The following is a 17,933-nucleotide window of genomic DNA, read 5'->3' as shown; positions in this document are numbered from 1 at the left end:
ACTTTACAAACTTTTTTCTTTAAACACACACTGAACTCCAGCAACACCTACTCCAGCACCTGCAGTGAGACAAATAATTGTTTAGCACCACCCGTTTGCTTACATTAAACAGTTTTTGCTGTTTCTGAGCCTAAAACTGAACCCAGACTTTTAGATCTCTAGCAACTGGTAGGGCTCTCTCAGTCACACAAAGTCCTGATCAAACACTGTTCTCTGATCTTTTTTTAGTAGAACAACTTTTCCTTGTTGAGGAAACACTAAAACCGCCTCCGGCTGAACTCACTGAACCTTTTATTCCGTTTTAAAAATTCAGTCTTTCAGACATACAGAGGGTTAAAAGGGAGAGATTCAAAGTGCAAATGGTGCTGAAGAGACTACTAAACTTGGGCTGGTACGCACAGATTAACGTCAGAGTCATGCTTCTGCGTCAGTGCGGAGACACGCAACGCCATTGTCCGTCCTCACGTAGGCTCCCCGGCAGGCACGCAAGTACGTACGGAGTCGAGCCCACTTTTCTTAACATCCGTCAAATGGGACGGAGAACGCAGGCTTGCGATTGGTCGGTCCAGAAACCTGAGATCACTTCCGTCATGATCCCATTTCTTTTAAATTTGTCAACAGTGCCAGAGTCGTGTGGGAATTTGTGTGAAGAAGTAAGCAGATATGGACCAGTTCGAGGAACGTCTACCAGAAGAAGTGCGAATATATCTAGATTTAGATCGTCTAGATCACACAGTTCCAACTTGATCAAACTTCTCTTTCTTGTGTTGCTTACCATTTTTCAAACCGCGGAAGTGATTTCCAAGGAAATAGTAAGACGTCACTGTACTGCTACCTACGCTACGCCCTCTGTTGTCCTGCTGGAGAATTGCTTTGCAACACCCCTTCAAAAAACGGGGAACCCGTGCGTGTCTGTCCCTTGTGGAGCTGACGCAGAAGCATGACTCAGGCTTAAGTCATCATTTAGTTTTAGTTCAGAGCGGCTCGTTTTGGGTTTTGTGTGTGTGTTGAAAATTTTTAAGCAAAAATTCTCAAAAACACTAAAGAGATTTTGAAGGTCTTGTTCACTGAAAAACCACATCATACTTTATTTCTCAAATGATGATCTGTGTTTAAAAGTATGATTTCAATCTCTTTTTTGGCAAACAGGAAGTGTGGGTGGAGTAACTCTGGGACTGGAGTGACTTGATCTTTAAAGAGGGCATATTATGCTAAACTAATCTTTGGCATCCTTTTGTGCTGCCGTGTGGCTCTCTGCTGCCTCTAAACATGAAAAGAAAAACCTCCATCTGTTTTGTCTGTATTTGATTTAAGGAACTATGTGCTTAAAATGAGCTGTGTCAAAAAGCCCCAGTTTGTGATGTCACAAACAGGGACTTTTGCATTGAACCCCCTTTCACATCTTCAGCCTAAAGGAGCAGCGGCTCTACTCCAAGACCATTCTAGACAGCTGAGCTTTTAAGTTTGTAGTAGCCAGAGTGGGGGAGGGGTGGGCATGGGCGTTGCCAGCTCCAGGTGGTTTTCTGAAAGTGACAGAGCCCTGAAACTAGTGATGCACTGATATCAAATGTTTGGGTCGATATCGATATCAACATCACTATTATGGCCGATAACCGATATTTGCCGATACAGATATACTGACATTAATGATTATAAATCAGCAATTTTGTATAACATGGAAATTATTAAAGCTGAATTTACATTATTATGTACACACACCACACACATTTACGCTTCTGAGATTATTACAATCACTGTTCATATAACTAAACAATGACACATTACCCCCCTCACTCTCTGAAACAGGCAAGCAAATGAAGACAAGATGGGAAAAAAATCAGTTGTTAATATCGGCCCAGTTTTTTTATCGGACCGAGACCGATACCGATATGTTAAAAAATGACTAACATCCGCCGATATTGATGCCGATATATTGTCCATCCCTACCTGACATGGCTCATTCTGGAAGGTACTAAAAGTGCCAAGAATACAACTGCTCAGATTGTTTTATGTGAGATTGATTCTATGTGAAGAACTTCATAAAGATGTTTTGCATACATCATAGAACTATTTCATCATATGAAAAAAAGTCATATGTCCCCTTTAAAGTATGACTAGGCCTTTAATTTAACAGTTCCTTAGAATTCAGCTGCCTTCCTTTGATGCGTCTCTTCTTTTTAAAAAAAAAACATTTCTTTCAGTACAGTTGTCCAGTTTTACAGCTTGTGTCAAATTGGCCTCTTTGGAGAAATTAGTCCAGCAACATGTTTTTGAAGCTGCACGTCTGTCCATCTGACCCTCGGGGAGACAATCAAAGCTGGAGAACAGGGAGCAAAGCAGAGACATGAGCTGAGAAAGACAGGTTAAAGAGGAGTTAAGGGACTGAGGAAAAAAAGGGAAAAGACATCTGGTGAAAGGGTTGGAGGTTACAGCGAAGAAGCTGAGAACATGTATTTAAAATGCAGCCCTATGAGGATTTCTAATGAGCTAAAGGGGAGATGAGTGTTGGTTTGATCAGAGCTGGGAGCAGATGTGAATAGGAAGGATTTACATTTATGCACAAAGTTGTCTTAAAGGTAAAACGGGCTGAGATAAGTAAACCGTAAATGGCATGAGAGATCGGATTGGGACATCAGCTGATCGGCCTTTGATGGAGCTGCACAGACCATAGATCAAATATGTATCAAACAATCATATCATGTTTTCATGTTTCAGGAATTCTCCATGCAAAGACACAAAAATCACTGCTCTTCGTTTCCTGCCCTTGACCCCCACCACAATCCAATGCTTCACTCTGTCATGGATCAGAGAACAAGAGTGTCCCGACATGCTTTACAAGCAACACACGTGCAACATGTCACACACAACATGGCAAAGGGACTTCACATCTCCAGCTTCGTACCTTCGTGTTTCAGAATGCATTCATTTATTTTTCTGTCCTTAAATCTGCTGAAATTGGATTTTCTAGAGGGAGCTCAGAAAAAATATCCTATTTTACTATTATTTGTTTGTAGACTGACTTGTTTTTGATCATTTTTGTCTCCTTTACCAGTTTTTGTGTCTTATACACAGGAGATAACTTTTACATATTCAAGGCACAGTGTGTAAACATTTTCCTTCTCAGCCAGCTGAGGGGGTGGTCATTTTTTTCTCCTTTCAAAATGGCCAACGAAGGATGTAGTCTTTGTTTATCTAGGAGCCTGCAGGGTTGCCAAGATGGCGCTGCAGCGCCAGCATTTGTAATTCGACACCAGTCGGCAAAATGCAAAAGTGTTTTCAAAGAACCGAAGCCAGTAAACAGGAGCGACCCTGAAGTTATTTCTTGTACCAATGGGCTCCCAGCGTGTTTTTGATTTACTGTAATATTGGGTAAAGACGGCTAGAGGCTAACACTGAGCTAACAATTGAAGTAGAAGCAAACAGGCAACTCTCAAAATTTTTCACGCTACCTTTTTATTTACTAACAACTCAATATAAAACGTTTCTTTATTTACTTATCAATTCACAGTGCATGACTCGTCTCTCCTCGTCATCTAGAATCATCTTCTGCTGATTCATAAAGAGCAACAGCCATGAAACTCAAGGTACGGGAGTGAGACAGCTACTTGTTTGTATTGAAAATGGGCTGCAGTACCCAAATTTGACCACATGATGTCATTCTGACAAACTAGATGTTTGCGATAATTCTTGTAAATATGCACTTAGACTGACCGCTACATATGATATGCACCATTTAGGTGATGTTTTCCACATATTTTTTAATAATTAAAGTAGAATTAATTTTTGCAAGACATTTTCCCTTCAAGCGCTGAAGCATGTTTAGCTTTAGGGCTCAAATAGCTTCAAATACATTCAGAATTCCTTACCATTAAAGGCTGGATTTACAGTTTGTCCTACTGGCTGCGTGAGATTGAAATGTCTCCCAAGCATGGCAATCTGAAATTATTGGACTAGCTTGTCATTTTTGACAACAGCACAGAAGTCAGCACAAACAACAAAACTCAGAAAAAGCCGATCTAGCCGAGAGATAAAAGTCAATCAATCTGGTCTCAAATTGTCCTTAAGTGCTCATGTTTCTGTCAGTACTGGAGCTAGTCAGTTGATTTGGCATCCAGGAGAGACTAGAGCTGTAGTAGAAGCTAAGCATTAGCATTAGCAATGCCACAACAACAGCTGGGGAAGTAAATTAATTAGATTTTCCTGAAGCCAACTGAATTATTAGTTAAAAATATACAAACCAGAGACATGTTTAAGCAAGCTACATACTACATACAAAGAACCAACATATTATGTGGTAAAACAAAAGTATGAACTGGGATCATGTCTAATAAAGAAGAATTATAGCTAATATGATTCTGTAAAGTGAAACTTTTCCACCTGATCATATCACTTTGACCCTCTCACACAGCACAAAGTGTAGCTTTACTATGCATCTCTGATAACCCCTGAGTCTCATTAGCCCAAAACCAGCCCGCTCCATACAGCTCTATTAATACTCATTACTCTGTGCGTACATTTGGTCTGTCTGTGTGGATGTTGGGACTGACCTCCTGCGATACTCACACACGACCTCTTGTTCTCTCGGCCCCTGCTTCCTCATCAGCCCCAAATTCTTCTGACCTCACCTCTGTTTCCATGGACAACGAAGGGACGGGGAAGTCATCTGGAGGTTTTTGTGGCTCTCTAAGCAGGTGATGAAACTGTGGCTTTATGGGATCAACAACCTGGGCATGGGTGTTTCGCAGGAAAGCCATTCAGAAAGTCCTGTTTGGGGTTTTACATTTTCAAAAGAAGACAACAGTTATTGATGCAGAAACTGGTCCTGCAAGATCACCTAATGGAGGAGAATTCCAAGATCACTTGAGATCTTGCAAGTTTACACGATTATGAACAAGGAAAAGACAGCAGCTTGTATCCAACAGGTCTGTGGTTTATTTTCTGTTCTTTTTTACCTCTGCCACGGAGGTGTAACGTGTAATGATGTAATTCTTTCCAAATAGTTAGGCAAAAGAAAATCTGCACGTGTCATTCATTTAGAAATTGGACAGGTGCTTTACACGGCTTCAGTGTTCCTTTTCCTGTCTGGGGTTGAGGTGTTCTAGAAGCATAGCGTGTAAAAGGTAGACTCGAGGAGTGAATTTAGCGCAGTGCTAAATTCGATTCTGGGACGCACCACTGCCGGGGGCAGACCCATTGACGATGGCGACGACTATTGGCCGAGTATTGCGCTTCTCAGATGTTGTGCAACGGTTACACATCCGGTGAAATGTCAGGGTAACTCCTTTCTTCCATCAGATTCCAAAGCGCAAGAAAACAGTGGTGTTTTACCTGCCAGCTCCCTTCCAACGGGGAGTGATTCTGATGTGAAACAGGAGTGAAAGCCTTCTATACAGCTGATCATGGGAGAATTGCAAAACCATGATTTCAGAAGTTCACACCATAACATGCAAAGAGAAAGACATCAGCATGTATCCACAAAGGTCTGTGGCTTATTTTCTGTTCTATTTACATTGACTACGCAGATTTCACAGGAGATGCCACAAGTTTAACTGCATGTGGCTTTTATTTTGAAAGTTTCCAGATCTTTTACGCTGCTTTTGTGTTTGACTTCTTGTCTGGTCCGATCTAAACTGCGGAGTTTGACATGTTTTGGAAGCGTAGCGTAAAAAATAGACTTGAATGTAGTGATAGTGTCCTTTTGCTGCTGGGACATCCAAAACTTTACACTTCCCTGCTGGTGGAGAACAACCCGTCCACAATAACGGCAGCTTGTTGCCACGACGTACGTTTTACGACCATTTCGTGACGCTTTGACGTTCGATAGAAAGAAGGGGTTAGTCATACAACCCTCAATTCAGTCATGAATCTAAGAATTACAATGAAATTGAAATCTACTCTGATATTTACAGATTACAACCAGATGTATGGGGTGCTGTCTAGCTCCAACATCTAGTCAGTGGACCCACCCGGCCCTAGGAGGGGAATATGGGATTTAAAACCCTGTCTTTTTACAGTATTGTGGCCCATTGGTTTACTTTTGCTGCAGCAACATAAAAGAAGAAGACTGTGGCACCAGAAGTCTTTAGATTTGGAGCTTCAGTAACTTTTACTGACATCAAGGGAAAAGGCTGATAAAATAAGAAATCCTGGCCTCCCTGCTGTCCTTGTTTTCAAAAGCACAGAACTGTAGTTTAGCAAAAACTGCTTAATGAGCAACACATTTTTAGGACAGAACTCGAGGCATCTTTATTGAAAAATAAGAGCTGCTGGAGTGGTTTTGCATTTAGCAGCATGATATTTTGACTCATGCCTGCTACAGTTTAATAGCTTTTTTAAGTGCGTAACAATAGAAAAATCTATCAGGCTTTAGTGCACAGACTGTAATTGTCTGATCCGTTTATTGCGGCTCTTAATTTTCAACATTTGCAGATAATTAGAAAAATAATTGCCAGCCTTATCCTCTAACAGTCACTCATTCTGTTTTTATTCAATGTTCTACATTTTTCTTAAGATAATGACAGATTCTGCTGTAAAAATGTTCTGGTTAATTTTCAGGTTTTGATACATTTATTGTTGCCATTCAACAGAAAGTTCTAGACATACGAGAATGAAATGTGTTAGTTAGGCTCAACTAAAACAAATGCATTATTTGGGTGCTTTAGCACGATTAGAACCAGCTTGCCTTCAGCAAGACCAACGCGTTTACATACATAAAAAAATTATGTCAGTCTATTTAGGGCAATAGTTCAGTTTTCCGATGTGCATTTAAATGCACAGACTGTTGGAAATCAAACCAACAACCAAAGTGTCATCTGCAGACTGGATATTTTACAGAGCAGTGTGTAGGAGAAGGGTCTGAGGACACATCCTTGTGGAACGCCAGTGTTGAGTACAATGGAGGGAAAGGTGAAACCATGAATCTTCGCGGACTGTGGTTTGCCCACACAGAAGTCCAAAAGCTGGGGGACATGAAAAGTAATTTATTTAATGTGTTTTGGAAACTGGATACCAGTTGACCCTTTTAAAAGCAGGGAAAAAAAACATGTTATGAATGTTAAAGAGCCTATAGATTCATGTCAGTGAGAAGGGCGTCGGGGAGAAAATAATTGCTTCATAAAAGTAGTTTTCCGGCTGGTTTGATGGGATTTCATAGGAGCCGAGTGGATTCACAGACTCACTTTGGTTTAAAAGTTTCTCCCCTTCCCCCCGCTGACTAATTTAAGATGTGTCACAAGTAGAGTTGTGATGTCTAGTTAATCTTTTAAACTAGCTCTCAGTGGTCCGTGCCTGCTCAGTCTCCATCTATTACATCAAGCACACATAATCTAATTTACACACACGGTGCAGGGAGGAGGCTAACAACAGACACCAAGTAAATTTCATGCTTGAATTGGATCTGTCTGTGCCGAGATGCATGGACGCACATCCTCGGAGGCAATGAAAAAAGTTTTATGGCACCGAAGGATCAATCCGTCTTAACTTACAGGGATCTATCTCAAGCCCTTCATTTGAAAACGCGTAGTGGAAAAACATGTGGAGCTATCAAATGTCAACAAGCGTTCAGTCTGAGTTGTTGTGGGTGTGCTCCTACCACAGTGAGGACCAACATGATGACTGAGTGTGTGTTCTGTCCTGCGAGCTCAAGTGTGTGACGTGTGTGTGAGTGTGTGTGAGAGAGAAAGAGAAATATGAATTTGTTGGTAAATGTCAAGATGTTGGCAGTCTAATGATTGTGCTGACAGATGATCCATAAAGCTATGAAGTGATTGGACTGTTAGTACAAGCTAACATGCAAGTGTCATGGTGGAAGTGTGTGCAGCTGTGTGGAAAAGAGACAAAAAGCCTTCAGATGTGTGGCAGAAAAGACATTTACACCCAAAGAATTACGTTTTGCTTTTAGTCCTGCACGACTTTGATCTGCTGCAGTCACAAACCTCATGAAGCCCAAATGAACAGAAAAGCCTTTTTATTATACTTTTCATGGTCTTTGACATAAAAGTAAATTTTTAAAAATTGCATTTTAAAAGAAATCAAATTAAAAAAAAAGATTCTATTTGAAATTTTACCTAATCCCATTCAGACAACTTAAGGCTAATATGCTCTTATGGTGACAAAAGATTCATCAAAACCCTCTGAAAGGCTCATAAATCACATTCTGGGAAAACAAAAATAGAAAATAGATGTAAAAATTAACTACTTCAAATTTTTTTAGATGCAATTAAATTTGCTGCAACTGAGGCCATGTACACACGTAGTCAAGATTTGTAAAACCCAATGCCCCTCCCTGCCCATCTAAGAAAAAACTTGGTTCTACACCACCTTGTTTTCTGCTAATAAATTCAGAGTGAAGCATGGGTATGCCAAGCCTGTAGGTGGCAGCAGTTCCCCGAATTATTGGCATCTTTGACCATAAACATTCCATGGACATATACAGGAATAACTAGCTGGTGGGCAATAACCGTCCTTAACGTCGTCCTTGACATGTGATTTTCAACATAGAGCAAAAATCGAGTTTGTAAAAACAAGAGCGTAAAAAGAGGTTGCACATGTGACATCAGACCATTTTTATCGTGGGCTATGATGTTGCAAAACCTAAAACCCTGTTTTTTATTTCCACAAGTAAATGCAGTCAATAGAGAATTAGCAAATCTTCACTTTGGTCAGAGTTTTCGAAAAAGTGTTTTTTGGTGATTTATGGTCTTCACTTTGTGTGGATGACAGGCCAAACTGTAAAAAAAAATTGTTTTGTGTGATACCCGAGTACGTGTGTACAGCCTCTCAGTAACTCAATCATTCAATTCAAGTTTATTTATAAAGCGCCAAATCCCGACAAGAGTCATCTCAAGGCACTTCACATAATAAACATTCCAATTCAGGTCAGTTCATTAAGCCAATCAGAAAAAATGTTTCCTATATAAGGAACCCAGCAAATTGCATCAAGTCACTGACTAGTGTCAGTGACTTTACAGCTTTCCTCAAACTAAGCAAGCATGCAGCGACAGTGAAGAGGAAAACTCCCTTTTAACAGGAAGAAACCTCCAGAGAATCCTGGCTCAGTATAAGCAGCCATCCACCACGACTCGCTGGGGATCAAGAAGACAGAGCACGCACACACACACACACACACACACGCACGCACGCACGCACGCACGCACGCACGCACACACACACACACACACACACACACACACACACACACACACACACACACACCAAGCAATGTGTCTATGGTTACATTGTAATTTCTTAGTAAATATTCTATTTGGCGAGAGATAAACTTTATTGTATTTATCCTAGTGGATATAATTAAACGGGTAAACTAGTAGTAGCACATCCAACGTCAAGGAAAGCAATAAGTTATTATTAGGAGAGGGAGAAAGTTTAAGTGGTTAGCAGCAGTGTGCTAGACGATGGCCACCTACATGAGGCCACCAGAGCTCAGCAGAACATCATTGTAGCTTCTTCTGGGGAGAAAAACACTTAGAGAAAAAATAAAGTTAACAGCTGAAATTGCTGAAAATAATACAATTAAAGAGCAGATTGTAGAAGAAAGTAGTTGAGTGTGAAAAGTGGTCAGTGTATCCTCCAGCAGTCTAAGCCTATAGCAGCATAACTACAGAGATAACTCTGGATAGCCTAGCCTTTTTAGATGGAGGTATGATGGAGGCAGGGCAAGGGAGAGGCGCTATACAAGTGCGGGTCATTTATCATTTACACTGTTGAAGAAGAAGCAAATATGTCCATCCATCCATCCATTTTCGGCTGCTTTTCCGGGGTCGGGTCGTTGGGGCAGTAGCCTACGTAGGGAGGCCCAGACTTCCCTCTCCCCAGCCACTTGGACCAGTTCCTCCCGGGGAATCCTAAGGCGTTCCCTAACCAACCGTGAAACATAGTACTTCCAGCGTGTTCAGGGTCTTCCTTTAGGATTTCTCCTGGTTGGACATGCCCAGAAAACCTCACCAGGGAGGCATCCAGGAGGCATCTTTACAAGATGCCCGAGCCACCTCAACTGGCTCCTCTCGATGTGGAGGAGCAGCAGGTCTACTCCGAGCCCCTCCCAGATGACTGAGCTTCTCACCCTATCTCTAAGGGAGAGCCCAGCCACCCTGCAGAGAAAACTTATTTCAGCCGCTTGTACCAGCAATCTCATTCTTTCGGTCACTACCCAAAGCTCGTGACCACAGGTGAGGGCTGGAACGTAGATCGACCAGTAAATGGAGAGCTTTGCCTTCTGGCTCAGCTCTCTCTTCACCACGGCGGACAATTACAATGCCCGCATCACTGCAGACTCAACACCAATCCGCCTGTCGATCTAACGCTCCAGTTTTCCCTCACTCGTGAACAAGACCCCGAGATTCTTAAACTCCTCCACTTGGGACAGGACCTCATCCCACACCTAGAGAAGGCATTCTACCCTTTTCCGACTGAAATACATTGTTTTTGTAAATAATGGACTTAAGTTCCTCTACTCTCTTGACTCAAAGAAAAGCTCAAGTCTTAATAGTACAAAATTGATGCCAAACCCATTTCAAGCAACCTGTCGCCATCTTGTTCTGTTCCATCGCATCATCCCGCCCACCAAACTGATTAAGCGCTGTGATTGGCATACCCTAATATTGCTCAGGCCAACGGTAAACCTGCTGAGGCTCCTATGGAGCATGGCTAGACCGACGTGCAGAGAAAGTTGAAGCAGAAATGCTTCAACTTCAGCAGAAAGACACATTTCTTAACTTAGCCTGTTGGTACAGTCGATGCACCAAACAATAGCAGCAGGACATCAGGGGGATTTTTTTAACCTCATCTGTTTGTTGCAATGTTATGAATATCTGGATGTAAGGGTTGGGTTGAAGCTCTGGGTTTTGGTGACACTTCCGTCCACAAAACAAGCAAACGTATGAAAAATAAAAGCCCACTGTCAAAGGTTGGTGTTTAAAACAAGCGTAGGAAGTGGACAAGAACCATTTACTGTGTGTGTGTGGGTGGGGGTGGGGGGGCAAATCCTTAAAGCCCCCATCCATGACCACAGATTGTGCTATAAATAGGAACGTGGACGTTTGATTACTCTTTCCCAACTTTGACATTACATAATCTTCTTTCACTCATCCCACACCAGATCCTGTCAGAGCAGACTGCCAGATTATATTTACTCTTTGACACAGTTTATTTTTTTATTTTGGTAGTTTACTGAGATGAAAACTGACAGAAAGTTTAGAAGAAGAAGAAAATATCATTTCTATAGCGCCTCTCAAGATAAAAATCACGAGGCGCTTCACAAAAACAAAAAATGTAAAAATATAAAAAATAATTTAGAAAATGGTTGAAAATATATTTAAAATGAGCAAAAAATAGACATTTGTGATTAAAAGAATGTTAAGAAAGAGAGAGTGAATAGGAAAGAGGGAAATCAGTGGATCCTGAGGAAGGTGGAATAGGTGGGGAGAGCAGAATAAAGAGAGAGTGGTGAAGAAGGTCATACAAAAACCAGCTTGAACAAGTGAGTCTTCAGCTGCTTTTTAAAGGAGCCCACTGAGTCCACTGATCTCAGGCTCAGGGGGAGAGAGTTCTAGAGTCTGGGGGCCACAGCAGCAAATGATCTGTCACCTTTGACCTTTAGCCTGGTGCTGCACAACCAGTAGGCTTTGATCACCGGACCTCAGGGACCTGCTGAGGGTGTAGGGACTAAGAAGATCACCAATGTAAGATTGTGCTTGTCCATATAAGGTCCTAAAGACCAGAACCAGGATCTTGAAATGAACCCTGAAGTTGACTGGCAGCCAGTGAAGCTGGAGGAGAAGCGGGGTGATGTGGGTGTATGTGGAGGACTTGGTCAGAAGCCGAGCACACGCATTCTGAACCACCTGCAGACGGTTCAGGGAGGTTCTGCTCAGACACGTGAAAAGAGAGTTACAGTAGTCTAAGCAGGAGGAGATGAAGGTGTGGAGAACTGTCTCAAGTTCAGAGCGGGACAGAATGGGACTCAGTTTTGCAACGTTCCTGAGATGGAAGAAGGAAGAGCGAACAAGAGAACTGACATGAGAATCCAGGGAGAGAGCTGGGTCAAAGGTCACACCAAGATTCCTGACAGAAGGTTTGGTGTGAGAAGCAAGCTGACCAAGAGAGTCTCTGACTTTGGGAACCAGCTTGTCTGGGGCACAGATGAGGATCTCAGTCTTATCTTCATTCAGCTGAAGAAAGCTCCCACCATCCAGGTTTTGATAGAGTCTAAGCAGGTGTGTAACAGCTGCAGCTTAGACATCTCATGGGGCTTAAAGGAGATTTACAGTTGGATGTCATCTGCATAAAGATGGTAGGAGATTCCTTTGAAGGAGCTCAGGATGTGCTGAAGAGGAAGCAGATAGAGAAGGAAGAGCAGAGGCCCCAGCACAGAACCTTGTGGGACACCATGGGTAAGGGAGGTGGTGGAGGACCTAAACTTGGAGACGGCCACAGAAAAGGAGCGCTCAGAAAGATAACAGGAGAACCACTCCAGAGCAGATCCTGATAGGCCTACCCAGTCTCTCAGCCTCTCCAGTAGCAGGTGATGGTCAACAGAGTCAAAGGCTGCAGTCAGGTCCAGCAGGACCAGAACAGAACAGTCCCCTGCATCACTGTGAGTCAGAAGGTCATTAGAGACCCTAAGAAGACTGGAAGCTATCATAGATGTTATGTTCATCAAGAGCAGCTGTGAGTTGTTTAGCCACAACTTTTTCCAAGATCTTGGAGATGAACGGAAGTTTAGAGATGGGTCTGAAGCTGCTATGGAGAGAGGGGTCAAGACTCGGTTTTTAAAGAAGCGGGTGGATTACAGCGTTCTTAAAGTAAGCAGGTACCTGACCAGAAACCAGAGAAGCATTAATTATAGAGAGCACGCTGGAACCGATGGACAGAAAAGCACTTTTAAACAAAGATGAGGGTAAGATGTGGAGGGGGCATGCAGAGGTCTTCATAGAGTTAACTAGTTTGGTTAACTCAGGCAAAGAAACAGGAGCAAAGCTATGTAGGATGATGGGCCTGGTTGGAGTCGGGAGAGGCAGCGATAAGGCTGAAGGAGAGATGCTAGATCTAACCTTATTGACTTTGTCCACAAAGAAAGACAGAAAGTTCTCACAGTCTGCAACAGAGTGGATGGAGGCTGTAGGAGAGACAGGAGAGACAATGCTTCTGATGGTGTTAAACAGCACCTTGGGGTTCCCTTTGCTCTGGGACACCAGGTTGGAAAAATAGGAAACCCTAGTGTCTCTGACTGCAGAGTTAAAGGATGTCAGAAGATGCTTTAGGCGCAGCAGATGGACGTGGAGATGGGTTTTCTTCCACAAGCTCTCGGTTTTTCTGCATTGGCGCTTTAGGCTGCAAAGGCTGTCATTAAACCAGGGAGTAGGGTTCACTGCAGGAACTGATCTGGTTCTGACAGGACAGATGTTGTCCAGAATGGAGAGGCAGTGCTCGTTGAACTGAGAAGGTAAGGAATCTGGGTCGTCATCAGAAGAACAGGGTGGATCAAAAGCAGCAGAAAAATTGCTAGCTGTGCTCTCATTAAGAAAACGAGAACTAACCATACGGCAGCAGGAGGTGGGGACGCAGAAACTGACAAGTTAAAGAAAATGCAATGGTGATCTGAAATATAAACGTCCTCAGGACAAACACTGTCAGCATTTAGACTCAGGGTAAAAACAAGTTCTAGAGAGTGCCCCCTGGTGTGTGTGGGGCCAGAAACATGCTGGGTAAAGCTGAAAGAGTCCATAAGGCTGGAGAAATTCATGGCAAAGTGATCAGAGGGATCATCAACATGGATGTTAAAGTCACCCACAATCACCAGTCTGGACAGCTTCACAGTGGAGGATAGAACGTCGATAAACTCCTGAAGGAAAGACTGTTTGGACCAGGTGGACGATAAACCACAGCACAGTAGAACGGGTCCTTACGCCCGACTTAAATCAGCTGCATTTCAAAGGAACCGAAGTGACCAGAGGTTGTAGAGTTACATGGATGATGGTCTTTGAAAACAACAGCTAGGCCTCCACCACGACCAGAATCCCGGGGCTGAATAAGAAAAGAATAACCACTCGGGCAGAGTTCAATCAGACCAGAACAATCAGATGTTTGCTGCCAAACTTCAGTCAGAAACAGAAAATCCAGGTTTTTAGACAGAATTAGATCATTGAGCAGGAAGGACTTGTTGTTAACAGAGCGGGTATTTAATAGAGCCATGCTGAGTGAGGTGGAGGAATCAGAAACGACAGAAACAGCTGGAGTTAGTGGACGTAAATTAGCAGGGTTAGATCCACGGTGTTTATAAAAACCACTTATGGAGGGAACAGGAGGAGAAACCACTGAGGAATGAGGATAAACCGACCTTAAAAAACTTGGACAGAGAAACCGCGCCGCAACGCGACCTGGCAGGAATGCGGAAGTGGTGCTCAGGTCACCAAACAAAGGACAAGAAGCTAGAAGATCACGCCGATGTTTACTAAATAAACCACGCTTTAAGAGAAGTCTTATTCTCACCTGGATTCCTGCTCGTTTTTCCTCTTTTCCTCCGACGTTTTCCCGGGACCGGATAAACATCGCTTGAGGCGCCCTGGTTGGAATCATCGTTTGGCTCTGGGCCAGTGCACCATTCAGATAAACAAACAGGGAGGTACGTCCTCAGTGCATCTATGGCGATTGTGAATGAACGGAAGGACAAAAGAGTCTGGCGATCATAGGAGATGGTAGCAGGGACACTACTGAAGAGGATCACAGACAGGAGAAAGGTGGAAAAGAGGAGGTTAGTGGAGAAAAGTTTGAAAATGTGGCCGGTGACTGCGGCTTAAGCCTGATTCATGCTTCTCCGTCTGCGTCAGTGCGGAGACACGCAACGTCCTTGCGAGCCTGCTGGAGAGCTCCGCAAGGACGGACGGCGTCGAGTTCTCTTTTCTAAACATCCGTCAGTCGAGATAGACAACGCAAGCTTGTGATTGGTCAGGGCACCACTGTCGTCTACACCGCCGCCATTGTGCCCTCAAAACATAAACAGAGCCGAGGATAACTAGCGACAGACATGGAGAAGCTTGACGAATACCTCGCGAAAAAACTAAAAACATGAACGTTTAATTCCCCGTGACTGGAGGAGTGAAAAGATGAGCAGCAAGCACTTTATTTGTGGACGTAAATGACAGGAAACGTGGGTTTAGAGGTGGCGAACGCATGAAGAGGTGGAGGAGAATGAGAGACAAATTTGTCCGTGTTAAAAGTCTCTTATATACACAAAAAACACAATATAAACACACTATCTTGGACCGATACATGACAGGATACCACAGAACAGCGCTACGCCCTCTGTTGTCCTGGCGGGGAATTGCTTTGCAACACTCCCCAGGAGACGGAGAAGTATGAGAGCAAAACGCTTCCGTCAATCCGTGCGTGTCTGTCCCTTGCGGAGCTGACGGAGAAGCATGAATCAGGCTTAAGCCAAGCACAGGTGCCATCTTGTTACCAACTGGTTAGTTTTAGACACATGTACACTCTCAAACTTCTTCACAGTAGCTGATTGGTTACGCACATTTATTCTCGTTAAGTGCAAACCAAACTCTTTCCAGGAAGTTGGTTAACAATTTATTTTTCCTGAATATGTGCACAAAAGAGGGTAGTGCATACTGCTTTGTCACAAAAACTAAAAATACAGCAAATGCCCAAGAGGCACATTCCAACCCTTCCCCGTTTCCCTCCACTACCAATCCAAATCAACAGTTGCTCAGTCCTGCCTGTTGTTTGTTTTCAACCCTGTAACCAGGTAAACAACACATATCTCTTTAAACCAATGTGGTGTCCTGAAAGCAAGCTGAGCAGATCACATGTGACCTCCACTCCATCTCCGACTCCTGCGTTCATTCACCTGATAATATCTGCCGGCGCGGAGGGCTCCAGATTCATTTGGTGTTAGTTTAGTCCGAGGAATCAGCGCCGCGAGATCAATTCACTTTGAGTGTAATGACTATTGATTCTGTAGGAGCAGAGAAACAGAGTGGGAGCTGAATATATTTAGATAAAATAATGCTTTGGCCTCTCGATGCTGCTGCTTGATGTAAAAGCACACAACTCTGTCACACACGCCTGCGTGCAAACTCCCACAGAGGCCAAAAATGTCAGCAAGAGAGACGTCTCAGTGATATGTGAACGTATCAGTTTGATATTAAAGTGGAATTAAGTCAACACAGCGCTGAGAAAACTCGGACACCGGCCGGGCTCGACCTCGCCTGGTGGTGTTGAGTTTATGCATCGGTCCAACAGAAAGAGCGGGCAAATTAGAGCAGGATTTCCCATGTGAGACCAGATGAAAGCACACCACAGGGGTCTGGATTTTAAAGGTGAGTCAAGTCTTTTTCTGCTACTCTGCTTCCTCCACTTTATTTTCTCTGATGTATCAACACGGCCAAGAAACCCCTCATGTATTAAATGGCTCAAAGACCTTTCTGCTTCAGGAACCACCTCCTTCTCCTGTGTCTCCTTCCTGTTATCCTCTCTCTCTCTCTCTCTCTCTCTCTCTCTCTCTCTCTCTCTCTCTCTCTCTCTCTCTCTCTCTCTCTCTCTCTCTCTCTCTCTCTCTCTCTCTCTCTCTCTCTCTCTCTCTCTCTCTCTCTCTCTCTCTCTCTCTCTCTCTCTCTCTCTCTCTCTCTCTCTCTCTCTCTCTCTCTCTCTCTCTCTCTCTCTCTCTCTCGCTCTCTCGCTCTCTCTCTCTTTCTGTGTGTGTGTGTGTGTGTGTGTCTGCCTCCCCCCCTTGCTCCTACACTTTCAGTTTCGTAGATCAATCACTTCTTTTGTTTTGCCTTTGTCCAAAAGCTAAATCTGCAGTTTTCACCTGTTGACAGAACTATTTGTGTGCCTGTGAGTGTATGTGCGTGTGTGTGTGTGTGTGTGCATGCATGCGTGTGTGTGTGTGTGTGTGTTAATTCCTGACAGGCTTTGTTGGGTCATGAATCTTTTACCCTTGCCAGTCAGCACAAATACAAACGCATACAGCTGGGAAGAAAAACAACAGCTGGAGACGTCCTTCGCTTTCTTTTCTTTTCTTCACTTTTGTGATTCTCTATGTTAACTTCCAAAAAGACAAGTACAGAACTGGGGAGACAAAGTGTTAGAAAACTGGAGTGAAGAAAGGGGCAGGACAGCAGACAGGATGAGAAAGTGAAAAATGAAACACAAAAATGCTGAGGGGAGAGACACAGGGGCAAGATATCTTGTAGAGGAGAAGAATAGGAGGTCAGAATGAGCCGGAGGAAGAGGAAAGCTGGACCAGAGAGAAAGGTGTGGGCTTATCTCAGCGGCCAGGCCTTCGTAAGGTCACTGCAGACTGACTAAGGAGGGAGGATGTACAGAACGAGGAGGTAAAATCACTTTACAGGATGACGCAGAGGAGAGAATTATTTGCAGTTTGAAGTTACTGTTAGTAAATAATTTGAAGCTTTAGGAGTAAACAATACACATTTAGGGTCTTAACATCCATCACAATGAATGTTGTTTTTGGGTTTGAGTCATTTTTAGATTTCTCCAGGCTAGAGTTGGAATTTTGTCCTTGAAAATTCAAAAATGTGTCCTAAATGCTGCAGATGAAAAAAGCCTGAATCTGTAAAAATAAAGAAGCAACTTTTTGGTATCATCTTAAAAAAGTAGGTGGAATAAGTGTTTTTTGTTTTGTTTTGTTTGTTTGAGATTCGGAGTCTACAGGAAAATCACGTTTTGTCTTTTTCCAGAAATGTTTCAGTTTCACAAATGAAAGGTAAATGTGTCGGATGCATAGGCCTTTGTTTTTTTTAACTCATTCACTGATAATGAGGACTAAAGTCGTCATTTGCATTTTTTTACTGTTTGGACATCGGAACGAGCCCCTGCGCCGAGAGAACAAACATCTCAGCTCTGAAGCCGATCTTCATCCGCATACGTCACACGTCACGTGT

Source organism: Nothobranchius furzeri, chromosome 19 (assembly GCF_043380555.1).
Source record: "Nothobranchius furzeri strain GRZ-AD chromosome 19, NfurGRZ-RIMD1, whole genome shotgun sequence".
NCBI classification, from domain to species: domain Eukaryota; kingdom Metazoa; phylum Chordata; class Actinopteri; order Cyprinodontiformes; family Nothobranchiidae; genus Nothobranchius; species Nothobranchius furzeri.
Note: the sequence above shows the minus strand (reverse complement) of the source record.